Consider the following 19,132-nt stretch of genomic DNA (forward strand, 5'->3'; position numbering starts at 1 on the left):
CCAGCCCTCTGGACCGGCTTGACCACGATTGAGCTTCTTGCTGTGCAACGCCGTGCAAACCTCACCCTCACAATCCCGACCCCACTGATGCTGCTGTTGCATAAACTAAACTAATCAAATTAATCATCTGAACTAATCAATCATTTAAACTAATCAAATTAATCAATCACCCATTACAGAACTGACTCTCTGTGTGTTTTTCCTTTCTTTCTTTCCTTTGCCGAGTTGAACAGCTGCCCATCCTGTGCGTCTGATGCTGCTGCCTCTTCTGCCTTGATTGGGTGCCACTGCTCAACAGCCCTCTGGACCGGATTGACCACCATCAAGCTCCATGCTGTACTATTCCGTGCAAACCTCACCCTCACAACCTGACCCCACTGATGCTGCCGCCGCCGCTGCTGCATGAACTAAACTAATCAAATGAATCATTGCTCCACCTGTTTTCCCTGTTTTTGTACTAACAATGTTTACTATCTGGTGTTGACCAGAGGAGGTTGCGTTCCCCTTCTGAGTGTTGGTTCCTCTCAAGGTTTCTTCCTGTTTCCTAGGGAGTTTTTCCTTGCCACTGTCGCCACTGGCTTGCTCATGGGGGCCTGGTCCCGGATTTCTTTCTGTAATGCTGATTTCCTTGTAAAGCTGCTTTGTGACAACACCTGTTGTAAAACGCGCTATATAAATAAACTTTACTTACCTACTTACTTACTACATGAATGGGCAGGAATGCTGTAGGCTGAAGAGGCAGATATATATAAATGGCTTCACAAAAACAATGGATTCGATGTTTTGAATTAAGCTGTTTTTGCAGCTTAGTTTCCATACATGGACTGTATCGACTGGGAAGTAAGCAATGTTAACAGTGTTTACATACTGAACAAAACTACATAAAACTTCTTTAAAATCCTTGTGTGTGAAATGTTGCAAATACTCCCTACATTCAGTCATTACAAAATAACTGAAACCCTGAGCAAGTGAAGAATCTATGATATGACCAATATGACTCTATCAGGGACTCACAAGGTCAAATAACCTGCAGTGGGCACAGTAGCCCTGTAGCGTGATTCAAAACTAGAAAAATCACAATAATATTCTTAAAATGGCTCTGCTGTACGGGTTCAAATAGCAGATTATTTCCTCTGCTCTGGTCACTAGAAAATTAAGGGGACATCAGACTCTGATGTGAAGAGACAGTAATGAAAAAAGCCACTTTACACTCGCTGTTGGCAGTCATTTCACTAATGGGACGAGAGTAATGGATTAACCAGAAGAGCACTGCTTACTTCTTCTTTCAGTAATTAGTACAGATCGCCTGGCTCCAGGCCAGGCTAATATCCATCCATAATCTTAGGCAGATATCAGGGTCAAACGTAGGAGTTATGAAACAGCACGGCTGAATCATAGTGGTACATATGGTAATGTGATAAGATGAGATTTGCATTAACGATAATTCATCTCTCTTATAACGCCTGTCAGAGAATAACAACAGTCGTGTGATTGTAGATAAAAAGCACTGAAAACATCAATGACACTTTGAATGATAATAAAGGGGAAAGCCTGACATGTTCAGGTGTTCAATTAAAATTCGTAGCCAGTTTAATTAAACAGGATCCACTGAAGCCCCTTTGGCTAAACCAGGCTAATTTAAATGCTACGTTTGAAAGATAAAGAGTACAAAAAGGGAATCTTCTTTGTTTATCTCTGAATCTTAATGTGCTGCATTTATATTGGTGGAAGTGCGGCTGCCACTCACTCAGTACAGTTACATGCCTCAATAGCAGTGCCAGTGTTTTCTTTAGCTGGGTGCAAAAACTGCTGACGTGTGAATGAACACACTTGATTAGCATAAGGAGCTTGGTTAATGAGCATGTGGAGCACAGCTCAGTTCACACAGGGCTCACCTCTCTGTCTCTGTTTGTGACAGACAGGCAGATGCTCTTTTTCACTTCTGAACTGAATTACTGTACACACTAACACGCTGAGAAAACTACTCACTGAGTTATTACAGGCTTTTACAAGGGCTCCATACTGTCACTGTCAAATCTCTCTGACTTACACTGAAAGAAAGAGAGATTCCAGAAACAGTACACAATATATCAAACAACAGCAAAGAATTAATGCGGCACCAGTATACAACATTACTGTGTTTGTTTAATCCCCTTAAATGGCCAGCCAGGACCCACTGGCAAGTCCAAAGGTTTGTTACACACTATAGCTTAGGAATAGACCACACAGTCCAGGTAGCAGTCCCAGCAGTGTCTCACAACCTGTTTTGGTGATCGTTGTCAGCTAAAATTCTTGATTTTGCAGCAGCTTTTCTCAATATTCGCTTTGATATTTGCAATATGTTCATTTTGGGGGGTTATAATAAAACTCTATTGTAATGGTTGTAAGCCTGATACATTTCTTCAAGGCAGCTTAGTTCATTCCTGATGAAAACAAATGAGAAAAAAATATATTTAAATTCTCAGAGTTTTTAATATTTTACATTAACGTGATATAATGAAACTACCTGTATACAAAAAAACAACATACGTATACAGTCAAATATTCTTAAAATCTGCATGGTACAACTTTGTGTGCTAACAGCTCCCCTTCTGGAGAAACTTCAGGCTACTAAACATGCATGAGTGAGCTCCAAAGCCATGCCTGTTTTGTGTCGTATTGTATTTTCATAACAACACATAATAGTTAAAACTCATCTGAACCATCTGGACTCTTGTACAAAAATGTTCCTGCTGCACTCTGGGAAGCCCTTAGAAGACAGGGGAAGATTTGCTGTACCGTAGCCTAATAGCTTTTTGAGGTCCTGTAAAAAGGATGTTTTTAAGGTAAAGGGAAATGGCATGGTTAAAAATCGTAAGGTAAAAAATCGTTTTTAAGGTAAAGGGAAATAGCATGTACATATTATATTCACATTATTTAGCAAAACAGTTCCCAACAAAGCAATTCTCACCTTTGAAACATCACCATCAGGTTATTTGTCAATCATCGCCAATATCCAATTATATCAACCTATCGCCCAAGACTGCTCCTGAACTAGTCTCTGAACAAAGCATCTAATGTTCTTTGCTACAATAAGCACAGTGATTATGGATATGTCCATAAAAGTGCAGAAAGTCTAGTTAAAGTATCATTTTATGTTGTATGCCACACAAAATAATATTTCACATTACTTTCTTGTAAATATTCAGGAATTGGTTGGCCAATCTTTAAAAAACGTATTTGCAAATGTTATCATTGCTGTATTATCCATGGCTTCCTAGCATGTAGCATAAAAGATGCACACTTAATTGTAAAAGCACTTATAGTACTTGCACATTTAAATAATGTGGTCATTTGACAAAAATTGCAAACCCTTGATATTGAATAATAAGCCTCAGGATGTAATAAAGCTAGATTTGAAGGTATTTAAACTGAACAACTCTCACTGCAAGCTGAATGTGATATGCTTTTGTTGTGTAGCTCATGCAGTTGTACTACAGGGCTGGTGAATGTGTGTACTGGATGTGCACGCCACTCTGTTGATTGGATGTGGAAGAGAATCCCCTGAGGATCGCTGTAGGTTAGCCATATAAACTTACCCCATTTTAACAAAGTCTCTGTGTGCACCTTTACTCTGCTTGCTTCAGGCTAAAATTCACTGGCTCCCCCAAAATGCTTCTTTGTCTGCTGATCTGTCCTTCAAGGTAGACTCAGCATCCACAAATCCAGACAGCTGAAGCCCTGAGCATAAACATCTGCAAAAGAGGAGACAGGTCCCTCAGTAGATGCCTCTAAAAATAATACGATCAATTGGCAAAACTCTCTCTTGCATGCTGTTGGTTTCTTACACTTAAGACAATACTGATAAATAATAATAATATTAATGAATAATAAAAATTAACACTGAATTGAACAGACCTCACTAGAATTTATTTGCACATAAACAAAGTCTGTTAGACAAACACAGTGAGCATTGGAGGTCTGGGCAGATAGCAGACCTCCAATGTTATAATATTGATCATTCAAATCAAAACGATTGTAAATAAATAGCCTCTATATTGCAATTTGGAAGCACTCACAAACATCAATAAAACAAAACAGCACACCACAGTTGCCAACAGCAACCCAAACAGCTAAAGTCTAGGGTAATAAATGTGTCATACACCAACAATCCAGAGCTGCTGCCATCAACCTCCAGTATGCATGGCATGGCCTATCTCTCATTTTATTCCCAGTGTACTTGATATCTGCCACATTATGTCTGCAAAGCAGATTCTAAAAAATGTGATGGTGGCTTCTGAATGCATGTCATTTTTCTCATTCTCTAGAGAGGCAGCTCCTGACCTTAGTCAGAAAGCTGGCTTTAGTCAACAAAGATATTCAGTTTCTTCTTCTACAATTTTTCCCTTTCTCTCATCCCAGGCAGGACAGGCAGGGATATGACAGAGTCATTGTCTGGTGTTTGATAAGTGTCTGACTGCAATAAACGGTTCTGTTGCCCAGTGAGACAAATCTGAGTGACAGAACACCTGAGGATCTTCACTGCTACCCTGAGTATGGGGGATAGTATTTTAGGCCACACTGTGATCAACTACTGACAGTTCCAGCTCTTCAAAAACACCTTGGTGTACATTATGCAAGACCACACTACTAGAGATAGCATCAATCCAATATTGGTATCAGGCAATTCCAGAAGAAAATGCTAGATTGGATATAAACAGCAAAAAAGATCAAATCTGATCCACATAAGGAAGAAATCTAGGCTGAAACTACAGAACTGCTCATTATGCAATAACAGAAAAATGAAGAAAACTGGTCACTATGTGATCAATAGTAACCACATGTAGTATGTATTCTATTAGGTATTCTATTATTATATCATTTTACATGTTCTGTAGTGTAGTTGTTATAATTAAAAATAGCTCATTTTTAAATAAACAATAAAAAATAAAAATAAGATCCTTAACTGCATCAGTTTATTTTTCAAGTTTCAGCATTGTATCAGCATTGGAAGAGAAACAGTGGTATCATGCTATCTTTACACACTACTCAATATCTCGTCTTTATGCCAACAGATATGCATATACCATACAAACCAAAGCCCAGTAACAGTCTTATGTCACTGAGCCACGTCATTTTAGGCTGCTGACGTCATTTGCATGGCTCTGTAAATGCTGAACAGAGATTAAATCTCCCTATAATCTTTTCCCTGCACCCATTCTCTAAAGTAGTGTCTTAAGCAATTCATACTGCCAGGAGAATGTGTAGATGTGTCCCTAAGCTTTAATATCTGTCTAATATTCAACAAACTAGCTAATCTCATCTTGCTGCCAGGGCTTGTGTATTTAAACTTCAGCCAACATTAGGAGTATGACAATGTGTGGGCGTGACACTATGATATCGCAGTGCAAAACTGTGACAATGCACCACGTGGAGAATGTGCAGTCTATTCATTACACCATCTAAAGCAATTGCATTTTTTGAGCTCCCAAGTTTGCAAACAACCACCAACAACCCCATCCAGCTTGTTCATTAGAAATCTGGATTGTCATAGAAGTGCTATGTCATAATTTTCCTTCATTCAAATTTTGTTCAAAATATCATGAATATTGAATCGAGAACCCAGTATCAAAAATCGAATCGAATCACGAGCCGAGTGTCGTTACACCCCTACAACCTAGGGCTGTGCAATATATAAAATGATTGTGATAAATCACGTTACAATAGAACACAATATACTCTTCTGAATATATCATGCTTCTCGCCTGTAGAACACTGATCAACTGTATGTTTCATTATAAAGAGAGCAAAATTAGTCCTGTTTAACTGGATTTATTGCAACACAGTATGTCAAATATTGAATAAAAATCATTGTATTCACAGTTTTTCACAGTAATTTTTAATGTAGCACTAGTTGTTCTTTTGACTCTGTTCCAACTGATCAGATGTCTAAAAAAATGAGCATCATGATATATTGTGTATAGTGAAAATTTCTTGAAATATTGAAATACTATATTTATGCCATATTACCTACCTCTACTACAGTCGTAGCAGAAAAGGGTTCTATACAGTACCAAAAAACGTTCTTCAACTTGTAATAACAGTGCAACCCTTTTTGGTGCTATAAAAGAACAAATGTTTAAAAGGGTTCTTTAAAGAACCACATTGTCGACATCAGAACAAAACCTTGTATGTCCATTTTTGTTGGTTTTTTCGTGTTAAAATGCATGTGTTAAATTTTCTTGATGAAGAGTGAGAGTAAGAATTACTTAGAGGAACATATTGTTCCATTGACTTCTATTCAAAGCTAAGAACATTTTTCCTTCTCCTGTAAAGTTACCGTTTTGAAGATAAAAGTATTTAACAGGTTCTCGATCATGGCGAAAAACCATTTAGCCATGCAAAGAACCATTTAAGCACTCAAATGGTTCTTTGAGTTGTCATGGATCTATATATCACGACTGCCTTTACTAAAGAATGCTTGAAGAACCTCTTTTTGTGAGTGTGTGAGTGAGAGAGAGAGAGAGAGAGAGGGAGGGAGAGAGGGAGGGAGAGAGAGAGAGAGCCTAAAAGTGACAGGCAGTCAGACAGAAACAGATGCAATAAAAACACTCATTCTGAAAACCTTTTACAAAGCCAGTAATGATGTGATAATGATATGGCACCTCATTATAACACCTCTGCTAGTACTTTTAAAGACCCCCATATGAAGATTATACATGAAAAACATCTATCCTCCAACGCACACACACCAAACTGTAATAGGATGTACCTCTCTGTTCTGCACACTACATGCAGTTTCTATTCCTTCCCTAAAAATATATAATTATTTTTAAGACAAATTCACACTATTTTGTCATCAGGTCAGGAAGTACCTTCAAAAAGAAAGAAAAGACCTTTCCCCTGGCTCACGAAAAGCCATGATCTTTTATTTTGATTTCCAAACCTGCCTCACATTGTGCCTCTAAAATGAATTGAGGGATCTGTAACAGCTTCCCCTAGGGGTCATTTAAGCCAAAGCAGTGTGCACGTACCACACCAGTGATTTTGTTGAGGATGTTTCACTGAAAGTGGACCAAACCCAAGGGTGGTCAGAAGCTTTCTCGTCTCAGTAATTCAGTGCATGGATGGAGCTTCACAGCAGGGCTGTACTGCTGAGGTGAGGTGAGATGTGACTCACATCAAAGTCCATGATAGGCAATGCTCTCTCAAAGGCACAGTATAACACACAGTGATGAGTATGGGGTTGACAGGGAATGGAAAATCACTCTCAGCTCTAAATCTCCAGTCACTTTTCCATTGAAACACCCAGCAGGTGGCCAAACTACATGACTACCATCACTTCCTACCACTTCAGGCAGTTGCTTTCTGGGAAAGCCAGAAATGTTCGCCTCCATGAAAAGCAGCAGTTTCTTAGAACTATCCCTGTGGGGCTAGGAGAAAATATACAAAAACATAAAGGAAATAATAGTGGAAGACACTGAGTCATGCCTGGACTTAGCTCTACAATTGTGATATGAGTCCTCTCAGTCCAAATGATGAGTTGAGCCATAGTTCTTATGAGGACAACTTATGTGTTTTGCTACCTCTGAGTGGCCATGCCGGTATTAGTACCTACTGGCCACATCGCCTAATCCTCATGATTCCATCTCTTCCCTGAAACACCAAATATACTGGAAAGGTCTGGAAAATCCAGCCAATTACTGATCATTTGGGTTCTTATCTCAAGTATCTTGAGGTAAGTAGACTAAAGGCCATCTTTAACAGTCACATTATGCTTATTAGTTTTGCCATAAAATGGACCAGCACTGCTAGAAATGCTAAACGGTCCATCAGCAGCTTTGAGGTCACGGACAACAGCTCTGAAAGAAGAAAAAAAAAAAACAGCTAGGAAAAAACTCAAAGTACTAAATCTGTCAAGAAGAGTACAAATCAATAGCAAGTACAGTGAAACCCGTTATCTGGATTTCAGGGGTTAAGATAAGTGTTTCCAAGACAGAGCTATTGAGATGGGGGAGTTAGAGAGTCAGAGAGAGCGAGCTGCATAAGTAGATGCAGAGCTCTTAATGACCTGGAGAACCATTCAATTCCCTGTCAGTGCAGCACGGGAGCATTCTGACAACAGCAGGCGAGACCGAGGCAACTGCAGTGCATCAAAGCATGAGGAGACAGCCTCGACACATTCACGAGAGGAGTGAAGCCTCAAGTTCTTTTCAGGGGCAAATCTGGGTTAACCAGCATTCCACCATGGCAGACAAACGGTGCACTGCTCATGTGCAGAGTGGTGTACGGCAATTAGTGCTGGGTGGTATCAACCAAAGTCAGTATCACAATATTTCTGAAATATGTCATAGTTTCAGATGATTTTTTTAGTTTGCATTAATGAAGTTTATGAACCAGTGCTTCCTGGATGCTGGTAATGTCAAAATATCATCCCTCTCACTATAAAACACCAACTCTTATTCTTCTTTTACACAACAGGGACCCTTAGACTGTATTTTGAACATCAACCAGATAGACCCAATATTGGAAACAGTGGCATTTGTCTCATCCAAAAATTATACCAGAAGGGAAAAAAATAATAATATTTTGAAAGCGAGACCGAGGGTAGCGCATTTTGCCAGCAAATCAGTCAACCTCCCCATTTCATGCCATGTAATGTGGCTCTGGGCCTTCTTTGAGGTGCCCGTGTTGAGGTGCCTGTTCAAAAAATGAAAAAAAAAAAAAAAGTACTATGTTGAATATTCTCCAATTACCAGCTTCACTGGCCTCAGCTTTTGCCTCGTCATACCATCTGGTTGGTAGTGAGGTTAGCTTTCACCAGCTTTGAACTTGAGGTCAATAAACGCGCACAATGAATAGCAACGAGGGCTGATTATAGCTATGAAAACGGCTTGTTATGGTAACATACTAGGAGGGCTTGAATTAGCTAACGTTAACATTAGTCTTGCCTAAGTCTTGTAAAGCTAGAAATTTCTCAGTGTTAACCTTAACATAGACTGTTTTGTCATCTCATTTAAGCATAATGCCTTTATTTACTTTTTTTGTAGTTGTTGTTACATATCGGCCTGATTTTAGCCACAGAAAACAATGAGTGGCTGAAGTGGCAGATTCATAGTAGTAAATGACCCCCCCGCCCCAAATCCAATGTTAAAGTCACTCCTACGCCGTTGGTGTTTGGGATTACTTGTGAGAAGCAGAAAATGCAACCAACTTCTAAGACTGAACTTTGGAGATGTAAAAAAATCTCTGCAGATTTCTTTAAAAAACCGCAAGCAAGGTGAAAAGAATGGAAGCTATAACAAAGGCAAAGAAAGAAAACAATTAATAAAATTAATACATACTTTCTTTTGTTGTGCTGTTCAGGCTTCTGTGTAATTTTCTGTTAAATATTATATTTTCTGCTTTTTTACCTGACACTGAAAAATGAATGTTACTATTGTACATTGCAGTTAATTGTCAGGTCCTGGATACTTTCCAGGTATTCAGATAAGCACACAAAATGCAGAAACAAAAAGTATATATTGTGTTTAGCAATTTTAATAGATATTGTGTTTAGCAATTTTAATAGATCACGATATATTATGATCTATTGTTATTGCTTAAACCTAAAAGCAATATCATGCTGTGTCAATTTCATGGTATACCAGTACAGAAGATATATCACTTGCCTTTCCAAAACATGGATGTCCAGCTCCAGTGCTGGAGGGCCTTAGCCTAGTTTGGGGATTTCCTTGCTCAAAATCAGCAGTGAGGTACCAGGTTCAGTTGGTGTGCTAGAGCAGGGAAATCACCTAACTGTGCTGGACTAAAGTCCCACAGGAAAAGAACTGGACCATCCTATCCTAAAAGCCATTGAGGTTACACTAAATAACTCAGCATGGATCTTACAGCATCCAGAGTGGTTGTGATGTTTCCCTGTTTAATGCTTCAGATGGTGTATGTAATCAGGTTGTGCTATGTATAGAATGAATAGATCAGAGGTGTCTCTTCTTGTAACTTGAGTCTGTAATGTTTCATGTTTCTTCGGTGTTAATGCTTCCCATAAATAATAAAGTAGGTAGACGAGGTGAGAAAACCTTTGTTGCCTCAGAGTTTTCCATAAACAGTCTGCTTTCTTATGCACTCAAGGTGGCCACAGGGTATTGTGTACAGCCCTGTTAAAAGGCTCCTTATATAAAACAAGGAAATGTGCTTTGCCTTGATAAGATACTTCTGCAGGGAATGGAGCTCATTGGGTGAGAGAGAAAAAAAAGTTGTAATATGGCACTGAACCAACGTCTGCCTGTCCGCTTGTTGGTGGCGGTGATTAATTAATGACTCTGCTGCCACAATGCGATATCATTACCACATCATTTCTTCCAGAAAAGCTGTGCGTGATATAAATAGGCACTGCAATTCCACTGAGTCCAGGCCTATCAGTGAAGTGGACCCGAGCCTCGCTGACATCCTTGCTACTGACTCTAATAGGGATTATAGATCTGTCTCCTCTAGACAAGAAACACTGGATGAGCAAGCGAAATAGCATGCAATTTTAGCAGACAAACAAATCTCCCATAGTAATGTGATTGCTTTTGACATTGCTTATATAATACATAAGATGCCATGGAAACAGATAAAACTGTTTTCTATGAAATGAATCTGCATCAGAGCCCTTCGTGATGTAACATGCTGGCAAGCCGATTTCTGCATTGTATTGCGGTAGGGAATGAAGTGGCATGATAATTGCCTTTTAGACTAATGAATCACTGAGCTCCAGCTACCCAGAAGGCTTTTTCTCTTGAGTTAGATTATTCAAACGAACACGATACCCAGATTCTGAAAGATAAGTAGGGTCAGTTCAAACAGGACACAACCACAGTGTCAGTGTACTAACCAGTGTAGTTATGTTTAAAACAGAGAGACTACTGGCTGGCACGTCTAAGTGTGTATTTGTGTGACAAAGCTGAAGAGGATGGTAATATTGAAAGGAGCTGCACCAAGGACAAAGAAAGACAATAGGGGAAAGAAGGAGAGGAAAGAATGATGGTTGAAACAGAGGTGGGACTGATTAAGAGATGACCTGGAGAGGACAGAGAGGAGCAAAAACATGAACGCAGGAGATGGAGAGGTGGAAAGAGGAGGAGAAACTAGGTAATCTCTGGAGGGAAGCACTGTTGATAAACAAAGGGGTGATTATAAGGCAGGATTGCACTAAGCAGCAGATGGCTAGATGACTCACTCATCAGAGTGAGACTGAGAGACAGACATGCGAGACATAGAGAGGGAGAGAGATAGACTATCAGAGAATCACAGCTATCACTCTTTCTTCCCATTACAGTCAGATGTGTACTTACTGTGATAAGCTTCATTGCAAGGCTCTGAGCAAACCACACAGCCTCTTGAAAATTCAGTTTCAAATCTTAAATTAATTATGATAATAAACTCTTTTCAAACCACATTAAGTCCACACCTGAGGACCACCATTTGCATGCAGAACCCCGCCTGTCTTCACCTGTCAATAACAATTCCAACAGAGAAGATAGCACCACTGCCCTTTTCATTGATGAATGGGCCACTATAAAATGGATAACTTCAGTCAAATCCACTGCAAAATACTCAATACACACACAGCTATGACTGCCTCACAACAGCTGAGTTCTGTATTAACGCGCCAACTCACTAAACATCATTGTGCTGGGACTGGACTGTTATGCTTCTTGCACTGACCACCAAGCGTATTGACAGATGAAGTAGGAACCCAGTTTTGTTCAAACTGTGGGACTGAAAACTGATTTTCTGAACAACTAAGCTAAAAGATAGCTCTCTAAACAGGTTAAACAGTAGCTAGCAAGCTAAACTTCTTCTCCATTGATATTCAGTGTTAGACTTTAAATTGAAAAAAAAAAATACTGAATGATTTACTGTTAAACAGCAACATAAAAAGTAAAGAACATGTTCATTGAATATCCTACACACTTCTAATGTCCGAGTTTTTGGTTAGATTTGGTGAGAAGTAGTATTTAACACTAAAACAGATGTGTGGTACCTTCAGAGAACTTGCAGAGAGGAGAATTACCACTGTATAATGTTTTCCGGTTTTCTCAAACACTAGAGGGCGCTCCCGAGCAAGTCCAAAATGAATGGGTTAAGACGGAGCACTTGAGCAAAATACTAGTTTATAACTGCTTAAACATATACAGAACAGTGTAAAACATTTTAACACCGCCATTATATTTTTGAACGCTTTTGAATTCGAGTTATACAATTTTAAAACGCCACCTCATGTACATTCACAACATCAGCGAGTGTGAACAGCCAATGAGCTGATCCGCTCACCAGCCAATCAGCACTTGGTAAAAGTAATGCTAGCGTCCTGCTGCCCAAAATCTGTTTGCTGTAAAAAGTTTTCTTTGCTTTTTTAGTGATATACAAACTTCTATCATGGTTTCTGATATAAAAAGGGGAAATAGGAAAAGGCCAGGGTCCTCATAAACCAGCTCTGGTACCGTTAGCTTGATGCTAACGCAGCACAGATTGCATAAAGCTGCTAGCAGTAAACAGTACTACCGCCGCAGTGGTGATGTCGCGAGCAAAAACCACTCATAAGGTTTCTGCATTAAACACTGCTACACTATATTATGATTTACACACACTACATTATAATATTTTTTTATTATGCCGAATCCATGATAAAATCAAAATAACGAATGGCATCTCACGACATCTCACGGCTTACTGCTTATTACAAATATTTAGTTCAATAACATACATTAAAGAACGTTTTCTAATCCTGTAAGGTTACTGGTCTAGAAATGGAAGGTTTGGTTTACTCATTACTCTTAAGCAGGGGTCATCAGTTCTGGTCCTGGAGGGCCACAGTCCAGCACAGTTTACAGATTTCCCTGATCAATCACCCTACTAAAGCTGATAATTAACAGATAAGCTGAATCAGGTGTGTTAGAGCTAGGAGATGACCAAACTGTGCTGGACACGGGCCCTCCAAGACTGGAATTGATGATCCCTGTTTTAAGGATTCAGGCAAACACTATACTGGAAATGTGCTGTATGATCAGGTGTTCATTCGAATTCTTCAGCAGGCAGCTCTCAGCATCCCTCCATCTCTTGTTTGGTTTAGAAGAATTTAGGATGTCCTGAGGTCCTGCCTGTGGCAGCCACATTTCAACTGTGCTGAGGCTCCATGTCAACTCCAATAATTGTCTGGACACAAGATCCTCACACAACCCCGTTCTCAGGGTTCCAGCCGTTGAATGTGCGCACACACACAGGTTCTTTGTTGTTTTAGAGACTGGAGATGGGATCAAAGCAGGGGAGCACCACGTGAAGGTGCCCTAGTCTTCCCGGGGTCCAGTTGGCCGGTAATGGGCTTTCATTTGGGGGTGAGGAGGTGAGAGCAGGGAAGGAGAGAGGGGAGGGAAAGGGGGGATTAGAAATGAGTAGACAGAGGGAGGGACTGCAATTGATCAGCTGTCATCTCTGTGGACTGCAGGCTACTGTGCCTTTTGCTGGAAAAATCAAGGCCCAATTGGGCGAGAAGACTATGGTTACCTCCTGCCACACTCATCTCCATTTCAAAGTGCAGTTTTAGCATTCAATAAAGACAGGAAGGAAATACCAACATCTTAGACAAAGTCAGCGTGATGCTCTTAAAATGCCACTTAAATAAAATATTTACAGCTGAAATACTAATAACCATTATTAGCAGGTTAGCAGTTTCTGAAATAACATCTGTATTAAATTTAAACACAAAAAATCAACAATGTTCATGATCATTGCATTCATAAGCAACTTTTTTAGAAACTGAATACTGAAACCATCCACCTCGCAATGGTAGCATGAAGGCCAAATACCCTGCATCCTTCACATTTCAAATCTCTTAATAGCTGATAACAAAGCCATGTAGAGATGGCACTGATCTGACACCCAGTATCTGTATTTAGCTGGTACCAGCAAGAAATGCTGGGTCAGGTATTCATGGAAAAAAGAACAAACCTGATTCAGTTCTGTAACAAAGCCAGCATGAAATTTCACAGAATTGCTTGTAAAGTGAGGTCATATGATAATAGTAAGCATATGTAGCTTAACACTACCATAAGAACAGTGAGTAGCTGGGTCAGTATTTTATTAGAATTACAATTACCTTATTTTAAACAGTTTAATCCTGCATATATTTACACTATAAGTAATATCTGTAGGGTCTTTTTTGGTGAAAAAGTTTAACTAAACAAAAAACTTTTTTATTTTACTTTTTTATGTTGTTGGCTATGTATTGTCCTGTATGGTACTAGAATTTCTTAAATGGAGTGCTTAAATTAAAATAGCCCACATTAAAGCTGAAAAATATTAAATTGATATTGCTATTGGAAAATAATAAGTGGGATTGTGCTATCTCTAATATATTTCTATGTACTATAGACTAACTGTGCATCTTCATAAGTTTTGTCCCAAACTACAGGAATCATCTCAAGCTTTACACATCAAACATTTTGAGGCATTATATCCACTTTTTTTAAATAATATCCCTATTAAAAGAGGAGCGCAATTCAAGACAGGATGTGTCCTGCACTCGAGTGAGGCAGGTACGGTGGTAATTCTGCTTGAAAGGCAGTATATAGAGTACTCGTAATCAAGCTGTGAATGAAAAGTCTCGCAAGCAGCATGACAAATGATTTATGAGAATTCATTACGACTAGCTGCCTCTATAAATGTAAGAAACTCCTCAGCAACGAACACCACAATAAATTCCCGACGCCAATCACAAGCCCACCCAGGCTTTAGTCTTGGCGCAAGTGCTATTCTGATTCTACAGTATGCAAATCTGCTTATGTCACCTCAATTTATTTTCCAATTTCCTGTAAGATACTGAGATACTCTCTCTCGCCTGCCCTCTCTCTTTCTCTCTGCTGTCTCAGAGGATGAAATATTGAGAGCATTCTGCTTTTCAGCAGACCGGGTCCTTCTTTTCTTTTTTCTTTTTGCCCACGTGGGCTAGACACTGCCCCCCCAACCACACTGAAGTGGGAGCAGCCCTCACCACATCTGATATCTACATCTGGAGCCCTACACCAGTTTCATTAACGCCTGGCGAGGCGGCGTCCAGCGTAATGTGGGGATGGGTCGAAGTGCACTGGGTCAGGCTGGAAACTAGAGCACTGGTCTAGATGTGGTGAACAGTGCGACCTCTCTGCCACTGACGCTACCCCCCCATTGCCACGACAACACGGCAGTGGGTCAGTGAGGCATGACTGCACAACTCCACACAACACAAGGATCGTGTGACAATGCTGAATGAGTGCGCTCACATTCAGCTCTTCTCTCTGTGTTGCCATATCTTTAAGCTTTTCTCTACTTTCAGCTTTTTAAAGAAAAGCATGCAAACATTATACCTTACATACACTTCAATTAATGTAAAAAGAAAAAATAAATAATAATGAAAAGCACATAAGCTGTTAAATCAAGCAGCATCCCTGTTCCTTATTTCAATCAATAAGTAAAAAAAAAAATCTACAAAAAGACCTGAATAAGCACCCATGCTTCAGAAGTTCTAACAATTCACCAAGTACCATCCAGTCCATACTATCTCAGTCCATTTCCCTATCCAGCATGCAGCAAAGGCAAATAGGACAGTAAAATGCAAAACCAAGGCGAGAAGAAAGCCCCATGCACGCACCGTGGAGGAGAGAGAGCGCGGCGAGGTGTGTTCCGCTCTGTTGTAAGATCAGCATGTGAGTCTCCTCTCAGCTCCCTCTGCTATTGTTACAGCAGAGGGCTCTTCACTGAGCATGCTCCAAACACAGCTCCACTCGCTGTTGGCATGGGAACCAGAGAAACACAAGGCTGTCCAAAAGGACCTCCTAGACACATCCGCCCTCTCTTTCCCCCCACCTGCTCTCCCACGAGGGCATTCTTTTGTTTTTGTGTCTGTAATCTTTTCTCCTAGACCAACCTTAGCAACTGTGAACACAATGACCCAGGACTGCACACCTACACCTCTAATGAAAGTGCTGTGATGAGAAAAAGGGAGGGGTGCCATGCCATCATTTTCTGCTCATTTCACCTGATTCAGTCACACAGACTGACAATGAGGTAATGACCGCTTTGTTCTATACATTAGCCACAGAGCTCATTTCTCCAGTACATCTGCGCCACAGCCTGAACTTAATGAATAAATAATGTTAACCTGAAACGTATCATATCCCATTGACTACATATTGCATAATGGAGCAGACAAGAACGTCACTCCAGTGCAGCCTCCAATCTGGAATTCACCTGCGCCCTAAACAACTTTACCAAGTCACTCAAAATTATTGATGCACCACAACCAGACAGCATTTTCACTACAGGAACGCACAGCAGCACGCTGCATCATTCTTTTGGACTCCCATGGGACGACGTTCAAAGAGTATTGGCTGAGCAGTGTAATTACAGTATGCTGTGTGAGGCTGGCATGGTCGAGCCATATGGGGGCTGCTAATCCCCTCTCTGCTACCACACATGCGCCCCACTTGCACCAGCAAACAGACATTAAACAGCTTGAGCCGAGTGTGAAACAGACATCAACGGAGCCTGTCAATCTGTCATAACCTAAACTGCAGAACGTCTGGACCTGACAGAGCTGGCAGAGGGCTTTCCTCTTTGTTTCTCTTGGAAGTCAATGATCCACCACTGTAACAAATAGGAAGGGCATTCATCTGCTCCATTATCATCATTCAGTTCCCACCTCCCCAGAGAGACTCAAATTTACTATAAGCTGTTCTTCCAAAGATGCTGACTGGCTTCACATCTGTAAAGACCCTGTTAAAAGTGTAGAGCAGCCTGGATGTCTTAGATTTCACTGAAGTGTGTGTAACAAGAGAGAGAATCAATAGTAAAAAGGGGCAACTTCATTCAAAATCTGAGTTTGATAGGAATGTTAAATTTTTCTTGTATGTTATGTTAGGCCCACTTATAACGTTTATGTGGGTTCATGTAACAAAAACAGTCATAATTATTTTTAAATTACCATTTTCCAACCTATTTATCCTTTAGAATTAAACAGGCTGTTTGTGTTACTGTGCCTTTAAGACTTAAATATGTAAATTATTTCTGTTCTGATTGGCTGTCCCATACTCTGTCTCATTCAAAAAGCAGTCTGGGCTGAAAAGCTCCTTATAACCTCAGCTTTGAAATTATTGGCTAATTTGAATGATAATTATGCATTTTTTAAATGGCTCTAGTGGTCTCTCCCACAGGAAGAAGATTGACACACCCATTTATATCCTTTTTTGGTCATGTACATTTTTACACTTAAAAATTTTTGCATTTTAAAAATTAAGTTATCTTTTTCCAATAGTAAGTATTTTGGAAAATTACTGTTAGAATACCCAATTACTAATATTACTCAACTGTGATATTCAGACAATACTGTACAGCTTTGTGTATCTAAACACGCACTACAGTGTTTTTCTGCTCTCATACTTCTGACCAGACCTTTCAGTTTAATACACTTCATTATCAATTCACAAGCCAATAAATGCATCACCCGCCAGGGTAAATGCACAAAGGGGTCCTATCATCTTTCTACTGGGTCAGATTCATGAGGGTGGCTTGTGAGAAAGCACTGTTAAGAACAGGTGCAAAATTAAAATATGATTTGGTTTGAAAACCTCTGTTGAATTCTAATGAAATTGAGCAAGGCCTATAGTTTCACTCTACCTCATGAAAGGTTACAACAAGCATGCATTGTTATTCGTCGCGACACATTAATCACTCTTAAAATCATCTGTATTTAACAGATATTCGGCAGATGCTACGGATCTATCACTAGGTCTTTATACTGCAGCCTATCATACTGGGGCAGTGAGGCTAGGTGATAAAAGATGAGGAATTGATGGCCCCGAGGCTGAGTCGGCCCATTAGGGAGCAGCACACATGTGGCCACGACTCTGAGGAAGCTGCACAGCTATAGAGCTGCTGCCATCACTCCGCCTAGAGCTTCGGCCATTCGTAATTTATGAGGGCTCTACCACAACCTCAATAATTTATACACAGCCCCACACAGCATTGCCTGTGTTATAAAGTGAAAAAAAAAAAACTCTTTCAGTAAAGGATTGTCCCTCTGTTCTTTTTTTGGTGCATGGGCTATATTTAGATTTGCATATGAATCAGCGTATGACTGCAGAAACACTGAAGAACGCAGCTGACTATGGTAAAGTAAATGAAATGTAACTAATTAAACTAAAGTAACATTATAATACTAAATATACTGAATTTTAATATAAATAATACCGCAAAAAGGAATAGGCTATTGCAAGAAAAGTGTTTTCTACACCCTCCACCAACAGGAAAGAAATGAATATAAAACGAGCAGGTCCTATTGTGTTGGACTGTCCATCTCTGCCGCATTCTACCGCATTCACAATGCTAGACAATGGCTATTAGTGCTATTCCCTGAGAGGCAACAATGCATTGTTTGTCAGTGCCTACACTGAACAGTTGGCCTTGTATGAGGATAGAGCGGATGGATGGGGGTCTACCTAGATGCAGGATGTTGTGAATATGGCTAACGTTTGCGTGTGTTGGAAGAGGGGCCTGAACAACATTCTTGACAATCATGCCAATCATAAATGTCACTCTGGGACACAATGTTGTCCTTTAATGAGAGGCACAGGGACAATCGATTGTGCTATGGGCACAATGCACAAAGAACACACTGACACAAATAAAGCAAATATGAAATATATTACATGCTGTGATAATAGTTCATAAAATAAACTAGGACACTGACATACACATTACATACCCTAAACAATGTTAGAGGGTTTTGAACCGTGCAGAATATGCAGACACAGCACACACTTGTAGTTTGTGGTTACTGTATATTTGCATACAGGTTACCTAGCATAATCCCCGTACACAAACATACAGTAGATGAGTCATACTGCGGTGAGGAAGGTGCTAATTCTTTACATCCTGTACTGTGTAGAATCCGTGAAGCAGCATGGGAACTGTCCCAAATTCCTTAGCTGAGCAGCTTTTACTGAGTCACAGTTACTGCGACTGCAAACGTGTGCACTAGGGATTTATTCATTTGTGTCAAGAAAACTAGAGGCAGAAAAGGCCGAAGAAAAAAGTGCTTAAGTAAGTCTAGCTTGACTTGTACAAGCTGTATTTG

General features: G+C 40.0%; 1 protein-coding gene across 1 annotated transcript in view; it reads right to left on the reverse strand.

Annotated features, from left to right (window-relative positions):
* si:dkey-91i10.2 (uncharacterized protein LOC555224 homolog) overlaps nucleotides 1–19,132 on the reverse strand; it is a 50,512-nt gene that overhangs the window by 19,847 nt on the left and 11,533 nt on the right. Inside the window, exon 2 of the mRNA XM_036565949.1 lies at nucleotides 3,579–3,734. The gene's annotated coding sequence lies outside the window, so the exon portion shown is untranslated. The remainder of the gene's footprint in view (nucleotides 1–3,578; nucleotides 3,735–19,132) is intronic.

This window comes from Colossoma macropomum, unplaced genomic scaffold, assembly GCF_904425465.1.
Source record: "Colossoma macropomum unplaced genomic scaffold, Colossoma_macropomum, whole genome shotgun sequence".
NCBI classification, from domain to species: Eukaryota; Metazoa; Chordata; class Actinopteri; order Characiformes; family Serrasalmidae; genus Colossoma; species Colossoma macropomum.